Source organism: Microcaecilia unicolor, chromosome 1, assembly GCF_901765095.1.
Source record: "Microcaecilia unicolor chromosome 1, aMicUni1.1, whole genome shotgun sequence".
NCBI lineage: Eukaryota > Metazoa > Chordata > Amphibia > Gymnophiona > Siphonopidae > Microcaecilia > Microcaecilia unicolor.
Window position 1 is genome coordinate 304198145 of NC_044031.1, and position 23698 is coordinate 304221842.

The following is a 23698-nucleotide window of genomic DNA, read 5'->3' on the forward strand; positions in this document are numbered from 1 at the left end:
ATAGGAAGCAGAATGACAGCTTCATAGTGCTGGTTTTGCCATTAAGAACAAACTCATTGACCAGCCTTGTGGCTGCATCTCAGACTGGCAGGAAAAAATTTGACAGCATCTTCTCTTGACCCAATTGGTAAACCATACCAATTACTGCCAACTGTCAGGACATGTGGAGGATAATTCTATAAAGTATGTGCTAATTATGCACCAATTACGGAATAAATCATTTAAATATTGGCATATATGCATGTATGTGGGCACACATGCACATAAATGCCAAAATTCAACCTATGTGCTATTCTGTAAATATGTGCATTCTTACATAGCATGTATTTTACAGGTAGGCATACACATAGGTGGAGTCTGGGTAGGACTCGCACATATGTTATTTACCTCAGACATGCCAAATCACATGCATTTGACATGTGGTGCACGTGTTTGGCGTATGACATATGTATTCAAGCCCCTTCACTAGCTCATATTCCTAAGTGCCATGATCTCACGCACTGGCTCCTTGTTTCTGCCAGTGACCTGGCATCTTTATTTTCCTTTTCTTGTCCAGCATCTCTCACTTTCTCCACCCCTCCCCCTGTCACCATGGTCTTCCAAACTTGCTTGTGCCAGTAGTACTGTAAAACTCACCTTCCAGTCAGTGTGGGGCCTTTCTTCTGCCGTGTCCCACCTCCTCTGACACTACTTCCAATTTCTAGAAGAAGGGCAAGGCAGAGGGAAGACACTAGGCCAGCTGGAAGAACAGGCTTTTCAGCATTACTGGCAGAAGCTACTGGCAGGACCACAGGGGCAGGAGGCTGGAGAAAGTGAAGATGCTGGTTCGCGGGAGTAGGGAAAGGAAAGGGAGAGACAGAGTGTTGGGGGGAGGGAGGAGAGCAAGAGGTGTCAGAATGGTAGGGGGGAGGAAGAGAGAACAAGATGGTGAAAGGGAAGATGAGAGTAATTTATTTATTTATGGTTCATTAGGATCCCACATTTTCCCACTCACGCAGGCATAATGTGGCTTACAGAAAGTTAAGAAAATACACAATGTAAAAAAATATTGCAAAGAGTACAAAGAATAGTCGGGGGGAACAATAGCTAACAGTGGGAAACTAAGCAGGGTGAGGATCATGAAGGGTGCATCAATCAGCAGAGTAAATAGAGGAGTAAGTTTTAGCAAAAAAGTAAGTCTTCAGCAACTTCTTGAAGAGGATGTGGTCCGTTTGCGTTTTGAGATGCTGCGGGAGAGCATTCCAGTATTTAGGGCACCAGTAGTGGAAAAAAGAGGTGACAATCTTCTTATACTTGACACCTTTACACAGTGGTGTGCTGGAGCCGGCTCGCAAGAGCCGCTTGTTAAATTTTGACAGCTCTTGCGAGCCGGTTGTTCTTTGGGGCGAGCCAGCTCCATTACGGGAGGTAAGCATGGCAGGAGGGTGCCATCACAGGCCATGCTTACCTCCCCTCCCGCTCCCAAACATGTCCAATGATGTCCTTCGCCCCCCACCCTCCCCTCCCGCTCCCATCCGTCTCTTTTTGTATTACCTCCGTCGAAGCGCCACCTTATTTAAAGCCCTGCTGCCCATCTCCAGCCTTCCCCTGCTTGCGTCTGATGAATTCATGCCCTTAGTCCCGCCTTCTGACATCATTCTGACGTCACTTACTTTTTCCGCGGCGGGACTGAGGGAACGAACATCATCACGAACAGGGCCGGTCTTAGCAAGTGCGGGGCCCTATGCAGACCAATTTGACGGGGCCCCACCCTAACTCCGCCCCCACCCTAGCTCCAGAGCCGGCCACCCCTCCCTCCGAGCTCCAAGGCCCCCAGCTCCAGGGCTTGTTGATCCTGCAGTCAATGCCAACTGAAAACCATGTCTTTTTCACAAACACAGATACACCCTAATCCACTATAGAATAAGTAGTAATATTTAAACTTTCTATTTAGACAAAAATTAAACTGAACCCCCAAGATGCCAGACTCTGCATATAATACAACACCACAGAAACAGAAAATGTCCCCTAGTACTGTGCAAAATATAAAGACAACAGATGTAAATTTGAAAAAAAAACTAACAAATACCAATCACCACTTTACAAATTAACAAATAGAAATAAAACAAATATAGAAAATAAAATAATACCTTTTTATTGGACTAATACATTTAGCTTTCAGAGGACAAAACCTCCGTCCTCAGGTCAATACAGTATAGAGCTGTTACAGTATCCTATCCTGACCTGAGGAAGGGGGCTTTGTTCTCCGAAAGTTTGTCAAAATGTATTAAAATTAGTCCAATAAAAAGATTACCTTATTTACATGTTCTATTATAAACATTTATTAACACAGCTACAATACTATATCCTAAAGCAAAAAAATAAAAATATATATTTTATTTACAGTTTGTCGTCTCTGGTTTCTGCTTTCCTCATCTTCTTTTCACTGTCTTCCTTCCATCCAGCATCTGTCTTCGCTCTCTCTCTGCCATCCAGTGTCTGCCCTCTCTGCTGTCCCCTCCATCCAATGTCTGCCCTCTCTCCCTGCTCCTTTCGTGCACATCTGCCCTCTATCTCTGCCCCTTCCATTCATTGTCTGCCCTTTCTATCCCTTCCATCCACTGTCTGCCCTTTCTCTCTGCCCCTTCAATCCACCATTTGCCCTCCCTCTCCCATCCATCCGGGTCTGCCCTCCCTCTCGCTCCCCCTTCCATTCAGGATCTGCCCCTCTCTCTGCCCCTTTTTTTCAGCCCCCAGTTCCAGCACCACTATCCCACCAGTCCCCCGTTTCAGCCCCAGCCCTTTTCTCCCACCAGTCCCGAGCTTCAGCCCCCAGCCACTCCTCCCTGTCCCCTTTTCAGCCCCCAGTTTCAACCCCAGTCCTCAGCCCTTTTCTCTCACCAGTCCCAAGCTTCAGCCCCAGCCACTTCTCCCTATCTCCTTTTCAGCCCCCAGTACCCACAGTTTCAGCCCCTGCCCCTTTTCAGCCTCCAGTCCCAGTACTAGCCCCCTTATCCCACCTACCCTCCTTTTCAGCCCCCAGTTCCAGCCCCCTTCATCCACATGCCTTGTATTAGAGCCCCCCTTTTCAGCCCCAGAACCATTCTCCCACCTGACCCACGCATGCCCTATTTTCCCACCAGCCCCATGCATGGCCCCCATTTCCCATATGGCCCCTTCTCAAACCCCAGTTCCAGCCCCCTTCTCCCATCTGAGAACCCCCATCCCACACCCTTCTCCCATCTGAGTCCCCCTTACCCCCTCCCCCCATCTGAGAACCCCCACCCTGCAACCTTCTCCCATCTGAGTCCCCCTTACCCCTCCCCCCATCTGAGAACCCCCACCCTGCAACCTTCTCCCATCTGAGTCCCCCTTACCCCTCCCCCCAACTGAGAACCCCATCCCACACCCTTCTCCCATCTGAGTCCCCCCCCCCCGACCCGACCTACCAACTCCTGCTGCACCCACTAACTTTTAAAAAAAAATTGAGAATTGCTGAGTAGCAGGCAGCGCCTCGTGTCTGCCCTGCTAGTAAAAATAGCCTATTACCTCAGAGGAGGGCGGGACTTAATGCGGGAAGAGCCTATTACCTCAGAGGAGGGCGGGACTTAATGTGGGAAGGCCAGCCCGACGACGTGCAGGAGATTTTTACTAGCAAGGCAGACGCGAGGCGCTGCCTGCTACTCGGCGCTTCTCAAATTTTTTACGGAACAGTGATCGATCGTCGGGGGGGGAGCGGCGGGCAGGGCGACCCGAGGTGCCCTCGCCCGCCCTAAGACCGGCCCTGATCACGAAGCAAGCAGGGGAAGGCTGGAGACGGGCAGCAGGGCTTTATGTTTCAACTGTTTTTATTATGAAAGAAATCAACACATCCACAGCTTGTTGGCATTATATAACTAATACAAGCATTTTCTGTTCCTCAATTATCTTGTAATAACATAATAAAACAATATTTATCTTACACAATGGTGGTATGTTGCCTTTCTTCATTTTTATAACCTTTAACCATTAGTTCTCTTTTCTTATTCCCTCCCCCCTTTTTCCCCTTCTTCTTCTTAATCTCCTCTGCAACCCTCTGCAATCTCTATTCATTCTGATATCTTATAGAATTCATTCATAAAGTATTGATGATCAAACTCCTTCCCTGTTGCGACATCTGTTCCAAATAACACCCCCATATTCTAAGAAATTGCTTTTTTCTTTTTTCATTTCCTTTAGCCTCTTTTGCTTCCCATACCAATAATTGGTGTACTTGGTTCCGCCAATGCCAGAAATTTGGCGGGTTATGCGCCGTCCAGTGTTGCATAATACATTTCCTAGCTATCAGACACAATTTACGTCGTAACAACATTTTATCCACATTTAAATTCGGTCTTGTCTCTTTCATGTCTAATATTAGTTGTAACGGATTCATTGCCACTCTGCTACACAACACTCCTGCAAGATAAGTAGTTATTTGTCTCCAATATCTTTGTATAAATACACAGGTCCACATCGCATGATATATGGAGTTCTCAACACTATTACATTTTAAGCATAGAGCTGTTTCAATTCTCCCTGATTTATACAGTTGAATCTGAGTAAAATATGCCCTATGTATCATTCTAAATGCACATTCTCTATAATCCATTCCTCCAATTAAATTTGGAATGCTTTTAATTTGTGCTACTATATCCCATGCTTGCAGTTCTTTTCCTATATCCTTTTCCCATTTCTGTCTTAACAGAGTCATGTCCTTTTCAGGGGTTATGCTCCACACTTTCTGATACAGTTGCGATATAGTAGGGGCATTTTCTGTAATTTCCTCAAAGAAATTGAGAATTTTGTTACCTGTCCTAAGTTTAAGTGTTTCTTTATTTAGCTTTTGTATATAATGTTGGAGTTGATAATATGCGTAAGTATCATGCCAACTCACTTCCTCATGGTTTAGCAGCCGCGGCAATGGTTTGATATCCCCATTGTTTTCTAACACATCTGTCAGAGTTGTCACACCCACGTTTCCCCATTCATTAAAAGTTTTATTCTCTATTCCTGGTTTAAAATTTGGATTCCCTCTAATACTTAATAGCTCCGTTATCCTTGGGTCTCCCCCTAATAATGTGCTTATAAATTTCCACACCTCCCTCACAGGTTTAAGTAAAGTGTTGTGTCTAAATTCATGGGGAGTTTCAATATGTCGCATATGTAGTAAAGTAACAAAATGATATGGACTAAACAATGCATCTTCTATCTCTATTGGTGTGTGATCATCTGTTTGGAATAATCTATCCCTCACTAGTCGCAGTAGACATGCCATATTATAATATTTAATATTAGGAATTCCCAACCCCCCATGCTTCCATCCTCCCAGCATGTATTTTTGTTGTATTTTAGCTTTTTTTTTGGCCCAACAAAATCTAAACATTATTCGGTACAAACTTCTGATATCTTTCTGCAATAAAGTACATAAGTACATAAGTACATAAGTAGTGCCATACTGGGAAAGACCAAAGGTCCATCTAGCCCAGCATCCTGTCACCGACAGTGGCCAATCCAGGTCAAGGGCACCTGGCACGCTCCCCAAACGTAAAAACATTCCAGACAAGTTATACCTAAAAATGAGGAATTTTTCCAGTCCATTTAATAGCGGTCTATGGACTTGTCCTTTAGGAATCTATCTAACCCCTTTTTAAACTCCGTCAAGCTAACCGCCCGTACCACGTTCTCCGGCAATGAATTCCAGAGTCTAATTACACGTTGGGTGAAGAAAAATTTTCTCCGATTCGTTTTAAATTTACCACACTGTAGCTTCAACTCATGCCCTCTAGTCCTAGTATTTTTGGATAGCGTGAACAGTCGCTTCACATCCACCCGATCCATTCCACTCATTATTTTATACACTTCTATCATATCTCCCCTCAGCCGTCTCTTCTCCAAGCTGAAAAGCCCTAGCCTTCTCAGCCTCTCTTCATAGGAAAGTCGTCCCATCCCCACTATCATTTTCGTCGCCCTTCGCTGTACCTTTTCCAATTCTACTATATCTTTTTTGAGATACGGAGACCAGTACTGAACACAATACTCCAGGTGCGGTCGCACCATGGAGCGATACAACGGCATTATAACATCCGCACACCTGGACTCCATACCCTTCCTAATAACACCCAACATTCTATTCGCTTTCCTAGCCGCAGCAGCACACTGAGCAGAAGGTTTCAGCGTATCATCGACGACGACACCCAGATCCCTTTCTTGATCCGTAACTCCTAACGCGGAACCTTGCAAGACGTAGCTATAATTCGGGTTCCTCTTACCCACATGCATCACTTTGCACTTGTCAACATTGAACTTCATCTGCCACTTGCACGCCCATTCTCCCAGTCTCGCAAGGTCCTCCTGTAATCGTTCACATTCCTCCTGCGACTTGACGACCCTGAATAATTTTGTGTCATCGGCGAATTTAATTACCTCACTAGTTATAGGTAAAATCTGCAAAATATATAACCATCTCGGCAATATCACCATTTTAAGTAAATTGATTCTCCCTATCATCGAAAGTGTTAACATGCCCCATGAGTCTAGTTGTTGCTTAGTTTGTTCCAGTAATTTCTCAATGTTTAGCTGATATAGCTCTTTTGGTGTAGCTGGTAGTTGTATACCTAAGTATCGAAAGGATTTATGTGCTCGTTTCAATGGGAAATCTCTCCCCCACAATTTATGTATGTCCACATTAATCTGTAACGCTTCTGACTTATCAATATTCAGTTTGAATCCCGAATAGTCTCCATATTCTTTAAAAATTTGCAAAAGATTCGCTAAAGTATCTTTCGGTTTCGTAATTATCATTAACAAGTCATCCGCAAACGCGGCTATCTTAAATTCTTGTCTTTTGATTTTTACCCCTTTGATTGCTGCACATTCATGGATATCTCTTATTAATGGATCTAGTTGAAGCGCAAAAAGTAAGGGTGACAAAGGACAGCCTTGTCTGGTGCCTCTACTAATCTGAATTTCCTCCGTAACATTTCCATTCACCAACACCTGTGCCCTTGGTTTATGATATAGTGCTCTAATCGCCTGCACAAAAGTGCCATTAAACCCATATTTTTCTAGCACCGAGTACAGAAAGGGCCATTCCACTCTGTCAAATGCCTTTTCTGCATCAAAACTTATCATCAAAGCTTGCTCTTTGGAATGACCTAGGCTTTCTAGGGTGGCCAAGATATTCCGCAAATTTTTTGTAGTTGATCTCCCTTGAACAAATCCGACTTGTGCTGGATGTATAATTTGAGGTAATATCCCCCCTAATCTTTTGGCCAATATTTTTGCAAATAATTTTGCTTCTTGATTTATTAGGGAGATGGGTCTATAAGATGCAACCAGCTGCTCATCCCGTTGGGGTTTAGGAAATACTACTATCCTAGCTAGATTCATATTATCTGATAATGTGCCCTTCTCTATCCATTCATTAAATACCTCAGCCAGAGTAGGTATAATCGAGTCCCCCATCAACTTATAAAATTCCGCTTTATATCCGTCTGGACCTGATGCTTTCCCTAATTTACTCAGTTTAATTGCCCACCCAACCTCTTCCGTGCTGATTATAGCATTGAGCCTCTGTCTGTCTTCATTTTGCAGTTTCGGAATTTGACTACCCTCCATATAAGATTCCCCTTGTAATTCATCTTGATCTGATCCCTTATAAAGCTCCTGGTAAAAATTTTGAAAAGCTTGTCTAATTTCTTTATTGGAATGAATGAGAGTCCCATTCTTATTTCTCAAAGTTGTTATATTTCGGGAAGCAAACTTAGGTGCTATAAGCCGCGCTAGATATTTGCCCCCATTGTTCCCATGCTTATAGAGCTGGAAACGATAATAGGCCTGAGATTTCACCTCTCTCTCATGTATTTTAGTATTTAAAGTGGTTTGTATAGCCAAGATCTCTTGTCTAATGTTATTATTGGGTTTCAGACCATACTGTCGGTTTAGCTTACCTAATAATTGTTCAAGCCTCATTATTTCTCTATCTCTCATTCGTTTATATTGCACTACATAGCTTATTATTTCACCTCTCAGCACAGCCTTCGCCGCTTCCCAATAAGTACTGGTCTCAGTAACAGAGCCCTCATTGAAATGTTTAAATTCTGCCCATTTGTCTTGTATATGCTCCCCAAATCGTGTATCTTTCATTAAATATGTGGGAAACGTCCAGCTTTTCAACATGTCTTCACCTTCCCCTCCCTTCCATGTCATTCCGACCACCGAGTGATCCGATATGACACAGGGATCTATGTGTGCCTCAGTAATATCTGTTAATACATTGCGAGATACAAGCAAATAATCAATTCTGGATGATGTCCCATGTGCTCTAGACTGATGTGTATATTCTTTATTCAATGGATGCAACGTACGCCAGACATCTATTATATCTAGCATTTTACATAAATCCGGTAAACCCCTAGTATCTATTTTCCTCGCTTCTTTTGGTGGGTGTGTTCTATCCATAATCGGATCCCAAGTCATATTAAAGTCTCCTCCCAGTATTAGGGGCAGATTCCCTAACTGAGTAATTTGTGCTAACAATTTCTTATAGAATTTTAAATCCAATACATTAGGGGCATATATACTTCCCAAAATTATATTTTCATTATTAATGTTTACTATACTTAATATGAATCTACCCTCCGGATCTGAAATCGTTTTACCTACTTTATATGTTAGCCCTTTCCGAAAAAGTATGGCTACTCCCCCTTTCCGACCCACTGCCGCAGCCGCTACACACTCCACTATCCACCATTTAGTCAATTTAGCATGTTCTACTGTTGATAAATGTGTTTCTTGGAGCATTACAATATCTGCTTTTATACGGTTAAGATGCCGCAAGATTTTTGATCTCTTAATGGGGGAGTGTATTCCCCCCACATTCCAGGATATTACCTTAATTGATCATCTCTTATATATTGATTTCCCATCATCTGATCAACTTGTATCTCTAAGAGTAGCCAGCCCAGCCTCCAGCCACTCCTGTTCTGATACCATACTCTCGGTGTCACTAGTATATGATTCTGAGGTTTACATTGACTTGTTCCTCTCCTCCTCCCTTCTTTAAATTGCAGTCTCTTAGTTAATTGCTCCTTTAACTCCCCCCTCCCCCATCCCCCCCCCCATTAACCCTCTTCTTCCCATAGGAAGCAGGTCATTGACGACGCTTCTCCTCCCATTATCTGTATCCGTCCCTTCTTTCCACATGTTTCTTTTAATGAGATATTACATGTTTGAGCGGTCATATCACACTCCCAACATTCAATCTCTCATCACATTGTTTGTGAATTTTATCGTTCTCTACTGTAGTGAGACATTATCAATTATTTGTCTTATAACGTTCCACTACTATCAAGATCTTTCAAATTAGTGCTCTAATATTTAACTAATTTCCGATCACACCATGTAAACTGCCCAACTTCTTTAAATTCTAATAACAGATGCATTAACTTACAACAATTTGTATTATCTATTACATCATTCCCTCATGATATCCAGCATTCTTGTTAAACTTTCATATTCATGTTGTCCCTCATCTTACTTATATATTAATTGGCCCACCGCTTCTCTAGTAGACTCAATCATTTAGCAAAGGCAATTATGAATTGTCTTGTTTCTGCGACGCACTCTTTACAATTTCAAGACTCCAGCCTCTCTGCCATCTGCTGCACAAACAGTTTTGCTTCTTCCACCGTAGCAAATAATTTCGTGTCCGATGAATGAATGACTCTCAACTTCGCTGGGTATAATAGCGCGAACTTAATCTTCTTATTCACCAACATTGAGCAAACCGGCGAAAACTTTTTTCTTTGCGCCGCTACCGCCGCTGAATAGTCTTGGAAACAAAGAACTTTGCGATTTCCACTGTATAGTTCTTTTCCATTGCGTAGCGCCTGCAAAATTGCATTCTTGTGATTGAAATTAAGAATTTTGCAAATGACACGTGGTCTTCCCTCCGTTCCGTTCTTCGGCCCTAGTCGGTGTGCTCGCTCAATTCTTAGCGGCCCCAACGTTTCCGGCAGCTCTAGTTCCGCTGTGAACCATGTTTCAAGGTATTTGCTAAGTTCACGGTCTCCTTGTCCTTCAATCAATCCTACTATCCGTAGATTGTTCCTCCTCGACCTATTTTCTAGGTCTTCAAGTTTATCATCATAGGAGGTAATTATTTTTCTTAGTTGGGTGATCTCCGTTTCTAGGACACTGACTCGATCTTCGGTATCACTGGCCCTCTACTGGTATTGCGCCATATCCGCTTGTATTTGATTTATACTGTTGTTGAGAGTTTCCAGTTTAATGTCCAGTGAATTCAATTTTTTATCCAGTATTACCTCTAGGGCTTGTGTGACTTCTCCCACAATTTCGGCGGCCCAGGCGGATCCCACCGCCGAAGTTCCCGGGCTCGCCGGCGCCGCCATTTTGTCTTCAGTGGAGCGAATCTTTTCTTTCTCTTTTCTTGTATTTTTTGTCGCCATTACCGGTTCTTTCTCCGCTCGTTATGTGCTCTATCGATTCTGCAAGTACTTTCTCTCAAGTCTTAATGTATAAGGCTCTTCTGCGGAAATTGTTTTGCCCCGATTTTTGAGGAGTAAGCAGGAGCGATCTTCCTAGCATCCACTCCCGCTCATCGCGTCACGTGACCCCCACTGTGCTCCACTACAGAACTTTCTGGATTCAACCAGAGAACGCCCTCTCCGGAAGCGGGAAAAACGGCAGCAGGGCTTTAAATAAGGCGGCGCTTCGACGGAGGTAATACAGAAAGATGGATGGGAGCGGGAGGGGAGGGTGGGGGTGACAGAGAATCGCTGGACATAGGAGGGCAGGGGAGGGAGGAGAATTGTTGGGCATGGATGGGTAGAGGGGGGCAGGGGAGAGAATTGCTGGGCATGGATGGGTAGAGGGGGGCAAGGGAGAGAATTGCTGGGCATGGATGGGTAGAAGGGGCAGGGGAGAGAAGAGAATTGCTGGGTATGGATGGCTAGAGAGGGGCAGGGGAGACAGGAGAGTTTCAGGACATGGATGGAGGGCAGGGCAAGAGAAATTCTGGACATGGATGGAGGGGAGGGAAGGGAGAGAGAAGAAATGCTGGACATGGAGGGAAGATAGAGGAAGGAGATTAGATGAGGGAAAAGGAAGTGAGGAGAGAAACTGCACATGGATGGAGAAAAATAGGCAGAAGCTGGATCCACTGTACAGTCAAGTCTGCGGAGGACCAGAAATGAAGGAGAAAGGAGGAAAGAAAAGAAATAAATTTTTTTTGTTACATTTGTACCCCGCGCTTTCCCACTCATGGCAGGCTCAATGCGGCTTATATATTGTATACAGGTACTTATTTGTACCTGGGGCAATGGAGGGTTAAGTGACTTGCCCAGAGTCACAAGGAGCTGCCTGGAAAGGAAGCCCTGGAAACGGAGTCAAGGGAACAGATAGAGAGCAGCAGAATCAGATACTGGGCCAGCATGATCAGAGAAACAAAGTCACCAGACAACAAAGGTAGAAAAAAATAATTTTAATTTCATTATAGTGTTTGGAATATGTCCACTTTGAGAATCAGGTGCTGAACGTTAAAAGTTTCTATTTATTTATTTATTTATGGCATTTTATCCCATATTAAACATGAATTAGATTGGAACCTGGGATCATTTAATTTTTTTTTCCTGGAGAGATTAATGCATTGCCCCCCCCCCCCCCGGCTATAGCCAGCTCTGCAATTTTGGGGGGGGCGCAGAGGTGGATGGGGAGGCGCCGAGGTGGATGGGGGGGGGGGCTCCAAGGTGAACCGGGGAGAGAGCCTGTTGTTAACAATTTACCAGCACACTACTGCCCTTACAGTTAGGGAAGTGTAGATGGAGATAAGACCGTGCTACAGGATTGGCATTCCTGGGTGGAAGGTCGATCAAGGGGAACATATAGTCCTGAGCAAGCCCATAGATGATTTTGTGGGTTAAGGAGCAGAGCTTAAAAGCAATACGCTCCTGTACAGGTAGCCAAAGGAGTTTGAAGCGCAGGGGCTCGGCATGTGCAAAACATTGTTCTCCCAGAATCAGTCTCGCGGCAGTGTTCTGAACTATTTGGAACTTTTTCAGCAAAGGGACCTTGCAGCCCGCATAAACTCCGCTGCAATAATCCAGTTAAGTGCTGAATATTGGCATTTAACTGGCCAAGTGCTGACTCTGACGCCGGAACACCCCCCCCCCCCCCCCCCCCCCCCGATTTTCAATTCAGCGCTAACTGGTCATTTTTAGCAGCACTAACCAATGAGTGCCACTGAAAATTAGCAGTTAGTCCCAAACAGGCTATTTAACTGGCCAGTAGCCATTTTTGTGGCTGGTTACGTGAAACATAACACAGTAGATGACGGCAAAGACCTGAATTGAATATCCACCCCTTATTTTCTATTTATTGATTAGAATATGTCCCTTGGTGTCTCTGCTTACATAATATTGTAAATTATGCACCAGAAGTTTGGCACATCCACTTATACCAACTTATTTTCACGGTTACATTAGTATTCTATGAAGGAAAGTTGGTGCCTATGTTCCTTTATAGACTAGGTTCCTACCAGGTGCCCTATGGGCAACAGATTATAGGCTCACAGTTACAGAATTACCTCCAAAGTGCTTTAACGGGCCTCAAACAGTGGTCTCCTTAGTTCAAGGCTGGTGCTTTATGTGCACAGCAAAAAAATGACTCAGAATAAATGTAGACATTCTAGTGGTCCAAACCCTGCATAAACTGATCGTTTATTAGGGTTTTAAAGGAGAATTCTAGGATTCCCAGAAATTCAGTGACTCAGAGATCAAAGCAGTTGTACACTTGGAGGAAGTGACATCTTGCTCCAAGATAGCTGTAATTGCCTGAGGATCTGAGACAAGTTTATAATAATCCCCAGCATTTAGGGGGTAAGTCTAAGGTAGTTACTAACATTTACACATTTAAATGTTGGCTATGCACCCATGTACATATCTTCAATAGTGCATAGTTTGCAGATGGGTGTACACATGGGCATGGTCTGGGCAGAGTGTAGGTGGGGGCACACAGTTATTGGCATAACATATAGATTACTATAAATTATGCACATATCTCCTACAGCTGGGCACATGAACTTATACCATCTTTATGGCTGGACTAACTGCTTATTCCTAAGCACATATGCATGCATATAACCAGTTACATAGATGCCTATTTTTCTTTATAGAATAGTCATCTACCAGGCACCCTCTGGGTGCCTAAATTTAAGCACACAGTTATACAATAACCCCTTTAGTGAGAAGCCACAGTGGTCACTGGATCTTCTATGGCTAGCCATAGTGCGCTGAAATAACTGATGTGTGGGCTGAATGAAATTGCAACGCTGAACAGTGGACCTTTTGAAATTCATGGGAGCTGCAACACTTGGGACAGACCCAGCTAACATGGTGGAAGGCAAGTGCCATGCAGAAAGTAGTAGAAGATAGAGCTCCAGATGAAGATGTCGATCAAGGTAGGGGTCAGGGCCGGCTCAAGAGGTTGTGGCTACTGTTCCCTCTAAGCTGTAAGTGTGGGTGTACCCTCGCCAACACTTACAGTCCTACCAATGGGTGATGCTGTTTCACTATCACATTTTCAATAGTGATGGATAGGCAAGCCCTCCACCTAGTGATTGAAAACACTGTATTGTAGCACTAACCCCCCCCCCCCCACACACACACACACCCCATCCCCACTGGCAGGCAATGAAGTTGGAGGAATCCTGCTCAGCTTAGAGGGAATAGTGGTTGTGGCGCCCTAAGATTACTTTTAAGTAACGGTGTGCTTAAAATTAGGCACCCACAAGGTGCCTGGTAGAAGCCTGTTCTATAAAGGAAAGTAGGCATCTACTTTCCTTATAGAATGCTAGTAAAAAAGACCCGTTTCTGAGACCAATGAAACGGGCGCTAGTAAGGTATTTGCTTTCTGCAATTAATGTTTTGAATGGGATATTTAGGATAATTGTGTTGTCATGGTAATGATTAATTTACATTTTTTGTGTTGTGTGTAATATATATATATATTTTAATTTGTTTTTTTTGTTGTGTTGGTTGTTATGTTATTGTATTTGTAGGATTTAGTAAAAGAGATTGACAAAGTAGTTTGTGCCACAGTTTTAAGATATTTTGTGTGTGTGTGTGTGGAAGTGATAGAGGGTGGGGCAAAGTTGGAATGTGGGGGCGAGTATCAGTGTGTGTGTTGTGTTTATTGTGTGTGTGTGTGTAACTTTGGTGGGGGGGGGGAATGTCTGGTGAACTTGGAGGGGTTGGCTGTTGGGTTGTATTGTTTTTGTCTTGCAGGTACAGGAGTCTTGCTAGTTTGGGGGTCTTGGGGGGGCATAGGTTGGGGAGGGGGTGTGAGTGTCTGTGTTTTTGTGATATTGTGTGTGTGTCTCCCAAGGGGGGAGTTGATCAGAGTGGGTGCGACAGGGGGCTTGGATGGGGTGTAAGCGTTTTTGTAAGGGGGGGCTGTCCCGTGCTGGCAAAGTGGGATGAAGTGTTGTGTGGCTTTGAGGGTGGTTATTGTTGCTGGGATGATATATAGAGAGAGAGATGGAGTGTGCATTTATCCATGTTCCACATTAGTGTATGTGTTTGTGTTTTTTTCTGTGTGTATGTGGCGGGGGGGTGGTGAACTGTGAGGGTTTTGGTTTGGAGTGTGCATCTATCCATGTTCTGCATCAGTGTTTGTTTGTTGTGTGGGGGGGGGGGGGGGTTGGGGGGGCGGTGGTTGTGTGTATGTATGTGTTAAAGAGGTGGTGGAGAGGAAAACGGTAACGGAATTCAAACATGCGTGGGATAAACATAAAGGAATCCTCCTCAGAAGGAAGGGATCCCCAGAAGCTTAGCCAGCGGTGGGAGGCAGGGCTGGTGGTTGGGAGGTGGGGATAGTGGTGGGCAGACATATACAGTCTGTGCCAGAGCCGGTGGTGGGTGGCGGGGCCGGTGGTTGGGAGGTGGGGATAGTGCTGGGCAGACTTATACGGTCTGTGCCCTGAAAAAGACAGGTACAAATCAAGGTAAGGTATACACAAAAAATGACACATGTGAGTTTATCTTATTGGGCAGACTGGGTGGACCATGCAGGTCTTTTTCTGCCGTCATCTACTATGTTACTATATGTTACTACACGTGTATCACAGAGCTATATTGTGCGTGTGAGAGAGTGTGTGTTTGTGTGTGTAACAGGGAGAGTTCATGTGTGTGTGTAAGTGAGAGAGGGTGGGGTGTACTGGTAGGTTGGGGGTGAGTGTCTGTGTTTTTGTGTTATTGTGTGTGTGTCTCACAATGAAAGGGGGGGAGCGGGGTGGTGAGCTGAAAGGGTTGTGGTTTGGACTGTGCATCTATCCATGTTCTGCATCAGTGTATGTGTTTTTGTTTCTTTTGTTGTTGTGGGGTTTGTGGGGTGGGGGGGCGGTGGTTGTGTGTCTGTGTGTGTTTGTGAAAGTTTATGTGTGTCACAGAGCTAGTGAGAGCTAGAGAGAGAGAGTGTGTGTGTGTGTGTGTGTGTGTGTGTGTGTAAGTGAGAGAGGGTGGGGTGTACTGGGAGGTTGGGGGCGAGTGTCTGTGTTTTTGTGTTATTTTGTGTGTGTCTCACAATGAAAGGGGGGGGCGGGGGTGGAGATCTGAGAGGGTTGTGGTTTTAGGGGGGTGGGCGGGGGTTTTGGGGATGTCCCATGCTGGCAAAGTGGGAGGATGTGGGGGGTGGTTTTGAGGGTGGCTATTGTTGCAGGGGTGATATAGAGAGAGAGGGAGTGTGCATGTGTCCCTGTTCCGCATCAGTGTATGTGTGTGTGAGTGTTTTTTTGCGTTGTTTTGGGGTGGAAGGGTGCAGTGGTTGTTTGTCTGTGTGTGTGAAAGTTCATGTGTGTCACAGAGGTAGCTTGTGTGTGTGAGAGTGTGTTTGTGTGTGTGTGTGTGTGTAAGTGAGAGAGGGTGGCGTGGACTGGGAGTGTGGGGGCGAGTGTCTTTGTTTTTGTGATATTGTGTGTGTGTCTCACAATGGAAAGGGGGGTGGGTTGGTGAACTGAGAGGGTTTTGGTGTAAGAGGAGGAGGAGGGGGGTTGGGGGGGATGTCTTTTGCTGGCAAAGTTGGAGGAAGTGGCGGGGGGGGGGGGGCTTTGAGGGTGGTTATTGTTGCAGGGGTGATATATATATATAGAGAGTGAGTGTGTATGTGTGTGAGTGTTTTTGTGCGTGGTTTTGGGGTGGAGGGGTGCGGTGGTTGTGTGTCTGTGTGTGAGAGTGAAAGATCATGTGTGTCACAGTGCTAGTGTGTGTGTGTGAGAGAGTGAGTGTGTCTGTGTGTGTCTCACAGAGAGATTTTGTGTGTGAGTGTGTGTAGGTGAGAGAGTGTTGGGCGCACTGGGTGTTTTGTGGTGGATGTGTATGGTTGTGTGATATTGTGTGTGTGTCTCACAATGACAGGGGCTGGGTGTGTTGTGGGGGTGAACTGATAGGTTGTGGCAGGGGGCTTGGAGGGGGGTCAGTGTTTTTTGGGGGTGGGGGAGTGGGTTTTGCCTGTAGTGTGGTGCTGGAGTGTTTTTTTTTAATTGGGTTGGGTTTTTTTGGAAGAGGGTGGTGGTTGGGGGATGTCCCTTGCTGGCAAAGTTGAAGGAAGTGGTGGGTGGTTTTGAGGGTGGTGGTGAACTGAGAGGGTGTGGCACTGGGCTTAGAGGTGGGGTCAGCATGTGTGGTGGCCGGCAGCAGTGGACCAAAGAATGCAGACTCGGCCCTTTTCTCTCTGATGTCCTGTTTCAGCAAGGGCATGACCAGAGCTGAGATAGAGAGAGAAGGGCAGAGCCTGCACGGTTTGTTCAGATGCTGATGGCTTTGGTGGGAGGGTGCCTGGAACTTGAAGTGATGGAGCGATGAACGGAGGGACGACGACCCTGGAACTCGTGGGAAAAGGGTGCGGCCCTCTACGTGCAGAGGCGATTCTTGACAGGAGGGGGGAAAGTTTGGGGGGTTTTAACGGCGACTCGGGAGGTAGTTGGTCGGGGAGGAGGTGGAGGTGGAGGGTAGTGGTCCGAAGTCGGAGAAGAGAGGGAGGTAGGCGGGTGTGTGCTGGGGCGGAGGGTGGGTGAGGGGGGCTGTGGCCGTGTGACATGGTCCACTGGCGACTCGGGATGGGCAAGGGAGATAACTCCTGGAGGGGGGGGGGGGGGGTTGTCGCGTCTGTGGGTGTGGGGGTTAACCCGGTGTTACCGGCAGTGTTGACGCCAGTTGCCTTTCGTCAATTGAGTTTGGGCGAGTTTAGCTGGTTTCTTTAGTCCGTTGGAGTTGGCTCGCACTGCTATGGTGTGATTGAGCACTGTCGCTGGTGACGCACCCGGAAGTGGGAGACGTCATCATTTCAGGAGATGGATACAAAAGCACGAATGCCTCAAGGCTTAAGTGCCACGGAGGCAGCTTCAGAACGTTGGAGGTGCGTTTTATTTTATAGGATAAATTACATTAGGAGTGGTACAATCCGAACATTGTCTTAATTTGTACATCTTTCCTGTGCTTGTATTTAAAAATTCAAAAATCTCCATGGCATGCTCACAAACACTACATCTTCCACATCTTTTATGTCCTGGAGGAGTACTGTTTATATTCTGTGGAATATGTTCTGGTAGGCTTAAAGGGACCAGGAACTCTTTCAAATTTTTTTCTCGTGAATAGGCAACCACTAAACGCTTGTCTTTAAAACAATCGTGTTTTTCCAAGATGTGCCAGCGGCGTCTTATGGAGTTTTGTATTTGTCTTGCCAGATGTGAAAACTTCAGAGTACATACTATGTCTGGTGCTAGTCTATCAGGCCTTTAGATGCTGCTTTATGGAAACCCGTTTCAATATATTTCTTAGGATACCCTCTGTTCTTAAATCTCTGTGCCATCATCTTGGATTGATTGGCAAAGTCATCATAATCTGTGCAGATTCTTTTTAATCTTAAAAATTGACAAAGGGGTAGGGTCTGCTTCAACGTTAGGTGGTGATAACTGCTAAAATGCAAAAATGCATTACAATCTAAAAAGTGTAGTAGTAAAATGATAATCATCTTTTTAAATTAATAAATCTAAAAAAACTAATCTCCTTTTCATTATACTGGATCTTAAAATGGAGATTGGGATCCTGGTAATTAAGCCAATCAAAAAAAAAAAAGGATGAGTGACCCTGTATCCCCTTTCCAAATACTGTTCTTGTACTAAGTTCTGAAGCTAACATCGAAGCCCCTTAAAATTTACACTCCAGCCCATCTGTATCTATTCAGTCATGATCAGGGTGTAGACCACAGAAGTTTGCCCAGCTCCCGTTTTGTTTCCAATTACCGGCGGCGTCACCCAATCTCCGCTAAGATTCCACGGAACCATTCCTTTTAAACAGGATTCTTTTGTGTTTATCTCACGCATATTTGAATTCCATTACCGTTTACATCTTCACCACCTCCTGCGGGAGGTGGACAAAAGGCGGGTCATTCTACTCCCACAGGGGAGAGGTCCAAGCCAGTGCTTGCCCAGAAAGGAAAGAGACAAAAAAGGTAATCTTGACTTGATCCGAAGGAAAGATAGAGGACTGTAGTTAAATTTTCACCAAACACTGGTTAATAAATCCTCAGCACACCTTGGGGTTCTCATCAAAGTGCGGTGGTGCCGAGAGTTGAAGATGAGCACTGGGTAAGCTGGACGTGGCACTGCTGAAGCGGATCCTGGAGGCAGGTTTGGACCCAGAGGACCTGCAGCTTGCATCACTGCAAACTAAGCACATTCCCTGAAGGGTTTCTGTAATCTGCCAAAGTTGAGTCCATTGTTGCTGAACCTTTTGGGCAAGGTCCTAGAGATGCTGGAAATGGTCCATGCAACTGGTCAGGTCCTTAACAAAATCATAAAGTTGATGGAGCTGGAAGGCCAGCTTCTGGAGCAGCTGCAAGGCGGGTAACTCACCCAAGCTTATGGCCTTTGCAATCTGTCACGACTCGGGTAAAGCCCTTGGGCCATAGCCGAGTTGACGCTATCTAGCCAACTCATGGCCTGGATGTACCCCGACTGGTGGCAAGCGAGACACCTGGGCAAGGTTGTACTGAAGACAAGGCTGGTGTTTGAAGATAGGACTGGAGCTTATAGTCAGGGCTGTAACTGGAAGACAGGACTGTAAGCTCTTTGAGCAGGGACTGTCTTTCTTCTATGTTTGTGCAGCGCTGCGTATGCCTTGTAGCGCTATAAAAATGCTAAATAGGAGGAGTAGTAGTAGTAGCTTGGAATCAGGGCTGGAGCAAGGCAGAAAGCAGGGCAGGAACAAGGCTAGAACAAGGCACAGGCAGGAACAGGAGACAGACTGGAACAAGGTTGCAACACACACTAGACTATTCTAGCAGACCTGTTGAAAAGGCACTGGCTGGGAGACAGGAGCTTCTTTAAATACTATCAAACAGGAAGTGATGACATGAGCCAGCACCCTCTTGCAGAGCTATAAAGGAAGTGCTGGGTTTCCAGGAATGCTGCTGGAGACCACAGAGAACAGGTGAGGGGTTTGATAGCTATAATAAAGTGATGTGCTCTGGACTCCCAAGGGTTTTCAGAAGGTTCTTATTTTTGGTGTAGTTGTCTTTGTTTTCACAAGAGGAGCAAAACAGGGAAAACCCACTGATAAGAAACTGGCAAGCATTTCTTGGGAGCCAGATTGTTTAAAAAGGATTTATACACAATGCATTTACTTAAACACAAAGTGGTCAATATTCAAAGAGATATAACTGGGCAGATCCAGTTAAATCGCTTGTGTGGGGATATCCAGGTATATTCAAGCAGCACTTAATCAGATCGTGCCACTGTATATCTCCTCTAACCACCTAAGCCGAAACCAATGAACACCTAGCCTTCCGTAAGCTGCTGAAAACTTACCTCTTCAGACAAGCTTACCCAAATAACCCAACTTAATTCTTGAACTTAACCACGCTACCCATACTCCAATCCTCTCCCCCACAATTCTCCCAATTGTCTTACTCCTTACAACTGGATCAACTATGTTATACTTCGTACCATACTCTGTGTACCTTGTACCTTACTTTGTACCTTACAACTGGATCATCTCTGTTATACTTAGTACCATACTCTGTGTACTTTGTACCTTACTTTTGTGTTATCTCTGTGATACTCTGTACCATATCCTGTAAGCCGCATTGAGCCTGCTATCGAGCGAGAAAGAGCGGGGTATAAATGCCATAAATAAATAAATAAGCCGAAACTAGCTATGTTGTGGGTGGTCCGGGGGCAAAGTCAGTACTTATGTGATTAAGCATAGAGTAACCAGACAAACCGGCCCATGAACACAGTCATGGCCCTGCACTGAATATCAGGGCATAAAGCTGGCAACAGCTACAAAACACTCACTGCCGCCGGCTGAATATTTACCTCAAAATTCATTCCTATGTATTACATCAGAAACTATCCTCACCTGTAAATGAACATCTACCACTAACTGCATTAAAATTCTGAGAAATAACAATGCTACCAAACCATTGCCATCCACTCATAGGTAGGATTAAGAAAGGGCACAGGGGAATAATGTGGTTTCTGCAAACATTTCTCTCACTCCTGTATACCATGGGTCCTCAAGAAGATTTTTGGTATTAGTTGCAGGAGCAATTTCAGAGCAATAGTAGCCTGATGTATGGCCCACACGATGTATAAATTCTGAATCTACTGTGCCAGCATCGCTGGATATCACAATGACATCCTGATCATGCAAATCAGAGGGAATAACAACACAAAAGGTCGCCAAGTACAAAAGAAGTGCATTAGGTCACAGGTGGAACAACCAGGAAGATGCAGATATCAAAGGGAGCAATCCTTGGGAGAGCTGTGAATGATCCACAGTTCTGCTGCAGGCATCTGCTGGGATGCCCAGAGGCTCCTCTGACGTGGGAGAGAGGCCCTGTTACCATTACTTAAGCGCCGGTTTCTGCTGTGGAACATTGGAAGAGCTATAAGTGAGCCACGACTCTGCTGCAGGCACCTGCTGGGATGCTCTGAGGCTCTGGGATGCTTAGGAGAGAGGCCCTGTTACTATCACTTAAGAGGCGGGCCCTGCTGTGGTATGTGTGCCTGAAGGGGTGTGGCAAAAGGGGCAGATCCCACCCCTTTGGAGCCCCTGAGAATCATAGGTTGTGGTATTCTGCTCTGCTCCTATGGGGAAGCAAAAGGCAGCAAAGAAAAAACCTGAAGCGGTTACTGTGATCAGGGGATCAACAGACCTTCTTCACCTGCAGTCATCTAAGGTGCCAGAACCTCCTTCAACAGTGAGTACCGTTTGCTCCCCAGAAGCTTCTCTATTGCCTGGGGGACCTTCCCCACCCCCACACCCTGTGGCTTTACCAGAGATAGTAGATGAGACTCATGTACAGTGGTGGAAATAAGTATTTGATCCCTTGCTGATTTTGTAAGTTTGCCCACTGACAAAGACATGAGCAGCCCATAATTGAAGGGTAGGTTATTGGTAACAGTGAGAGATAGCACATCACAAATTAAATCCGGAAAATCACATTGTGGAAAGTATATGAATTTATTTGCATTCTGCAGAGGGAAATAAGTATTTGATCCCCCACCAACCAGTAAGAGATCTGGCCCCTACAGACCAGGTAGATGCTCCAAATCAACTCGTTACCTGCATGACAGACAGCTGTCGGCAATGGTCACCTGTATGAAAGACACCTGTCCACAGACTCAGTGAATCAGTCAGACTCTAACCTCTACAAAATGGCCAAGAGCAAGGAGCTGTCTAAGGATGTCAGGGACAAGATCATACACCTGCACAAGGCTGGAATGGGCTACAAAACCATCAGTAAGATGCTGGGCGAGAAGGAGACAACTGTTGGTGCCATAGTAAGAAAATGGAAGAAGTACAAAATGACTGTCAATCGACAAAGATCTGGGGCTCCACGCAAAATCTCACCTCGTGGGGTATCCTTGATCATGAGGAAGGTTAGAAATCAGCCTACAACTACAAGGGGGGAACTTGTCAATGATCTCAAGGCAGCTGGGACCACTGTCACCACGAAAACCATTGGTAACACATTACGACATAACGGATTGCAATCCTGCAGTGCCCGCAAGGTCCCCCTGCTCCGGAAGGCACATGTGACGGCCCGTCTGAAGTTTGCCAGTGAACACCTGGATGATGCCGAGAGTGATTGGGAGAAGGTGCTGTGGTCAGATGAGACAAAAATTGAGCTCTTTGGCATGAACTCAACTCGCCGTGTTTGGAGGAAGAGAAATGCTGCCTATGACCCAAAGAACACCGTCCCCACTGTCAAGCATGGAGGTGGAAATGTTATGTTTTGGGGGTGTTTCTCTGCTAAGGGCACAGGACTACTTCACCGCATCAATGGGAGAATGGATGGGGCCATGTACCGTACAATTCTGAGTGACAACCTCCTTCCCTCCGCCAGGGCCTTAAAAATGGGTCGTGGCTGGGTCTTCCAGCACGACAATGACCCAAAACATACAGCCAAGGCAACAAAGGAGTGGCTCAGGAAGAAGCACATTAGGGTCATGGAGTGGCCTAGCCAGTCACCAGACCTTAATCCCATTGAAAACTTATGGAGGGAGCTGAAGCTGCGAGTTGCCAAGCGACAGCCCAGAACTCTTAATGATTTAGAGATGATCTGCAAAGAGGAGTGGACCAAAATTCCTCCTGACATGTGTGCAAACCTCATCATCAACTACAGAAGACGTCTGACCGCTGTGCTTGCCAACAAGGGTTTTGCCACCAAGTATTAGGTCTTGTTTGCCAGAGGGATTAAATACTTATTTCCCTCTGCAGAATGCAAATAAATTCATATACTTTCCACAATGTGATTTTCCGGATTTAATTTGTGATGTGCTATCTCTCACTGTTACCAATAACCTACCCTTCAATTATGGGCTGCTCATGTCTTTGTCAGTGGGCAAACTTACAAAATCAGCAAGGGATCAAATACTTATTTCCACCACTGTAGGGAGTCGACCTGGGTCTGGAGGTCCTGACTCAGGAGGTGTTGCTGCTCCTTCTTATGTTAACTTTTCAAATGTAGGAGGAGCGTCTGTTAAAAAATTGACTAGTGTTTCCTTTCAATAAGCTGGTTTGCCTAAGCCGTCCTCTTCAGAAACTATTTCTTTGAGAGAGAGATATGAAGAAATTTTGAAAATGCATATGGGTTTAAGAGACAATCTTTCTCATTTTAATAAATTTACAGAGGAGGTGGTAGAAACTATAGCTCAACAGGATGCTAAGCTTTCTAAAATGGAACAAAGTATGTTGGTACTTGTCAAGCAGCAGCTAAAGATAGCTTCTTAATGCATCTCAAGATTGAGAACTTAGAGAATACACAGAGATGTTAATTTACATTTGCTTAATTTTCCTGTAACACATTTTTTATCCCCTATTGAATTGTTTAAAATGTATCTTAAAGACATTTTGCAAATTACCTTTGATGCTGGTGATCTTATTAGTGTGTATTATTTGCCTAAGGGGATAATGCAGACCAATCAGGAGGGGCAGTTTGATAATTTGAACTCTTCTGACAGCTTGGATCTAATGACATTTTTAGAATCATCTCAGGAAAATATAGTTAAGAGCTATTTTGTTGGTGACAATGTATCCTGTTGAAAAGAAACTGAACACACTGAGAACTTAATTCATGAAAAAGGATGTTCCTTTCTATGAACAGATGGTTATGA

General features: G+C 45.0%; 1 protein-coding gene across 1 annotated transcript in view; it reads right to left on the bottom strand.

Moving 5' to 3' along the window:
• MEI1 (meiotic double-stranded break formation protein 1) overlaps positions 1 to 23698 on the bottom strand; it is a 669052-nt gene that overhangs the window by 316306 nt on the left and 329048 nt on the right. The window lies entirely within an intron of this gene.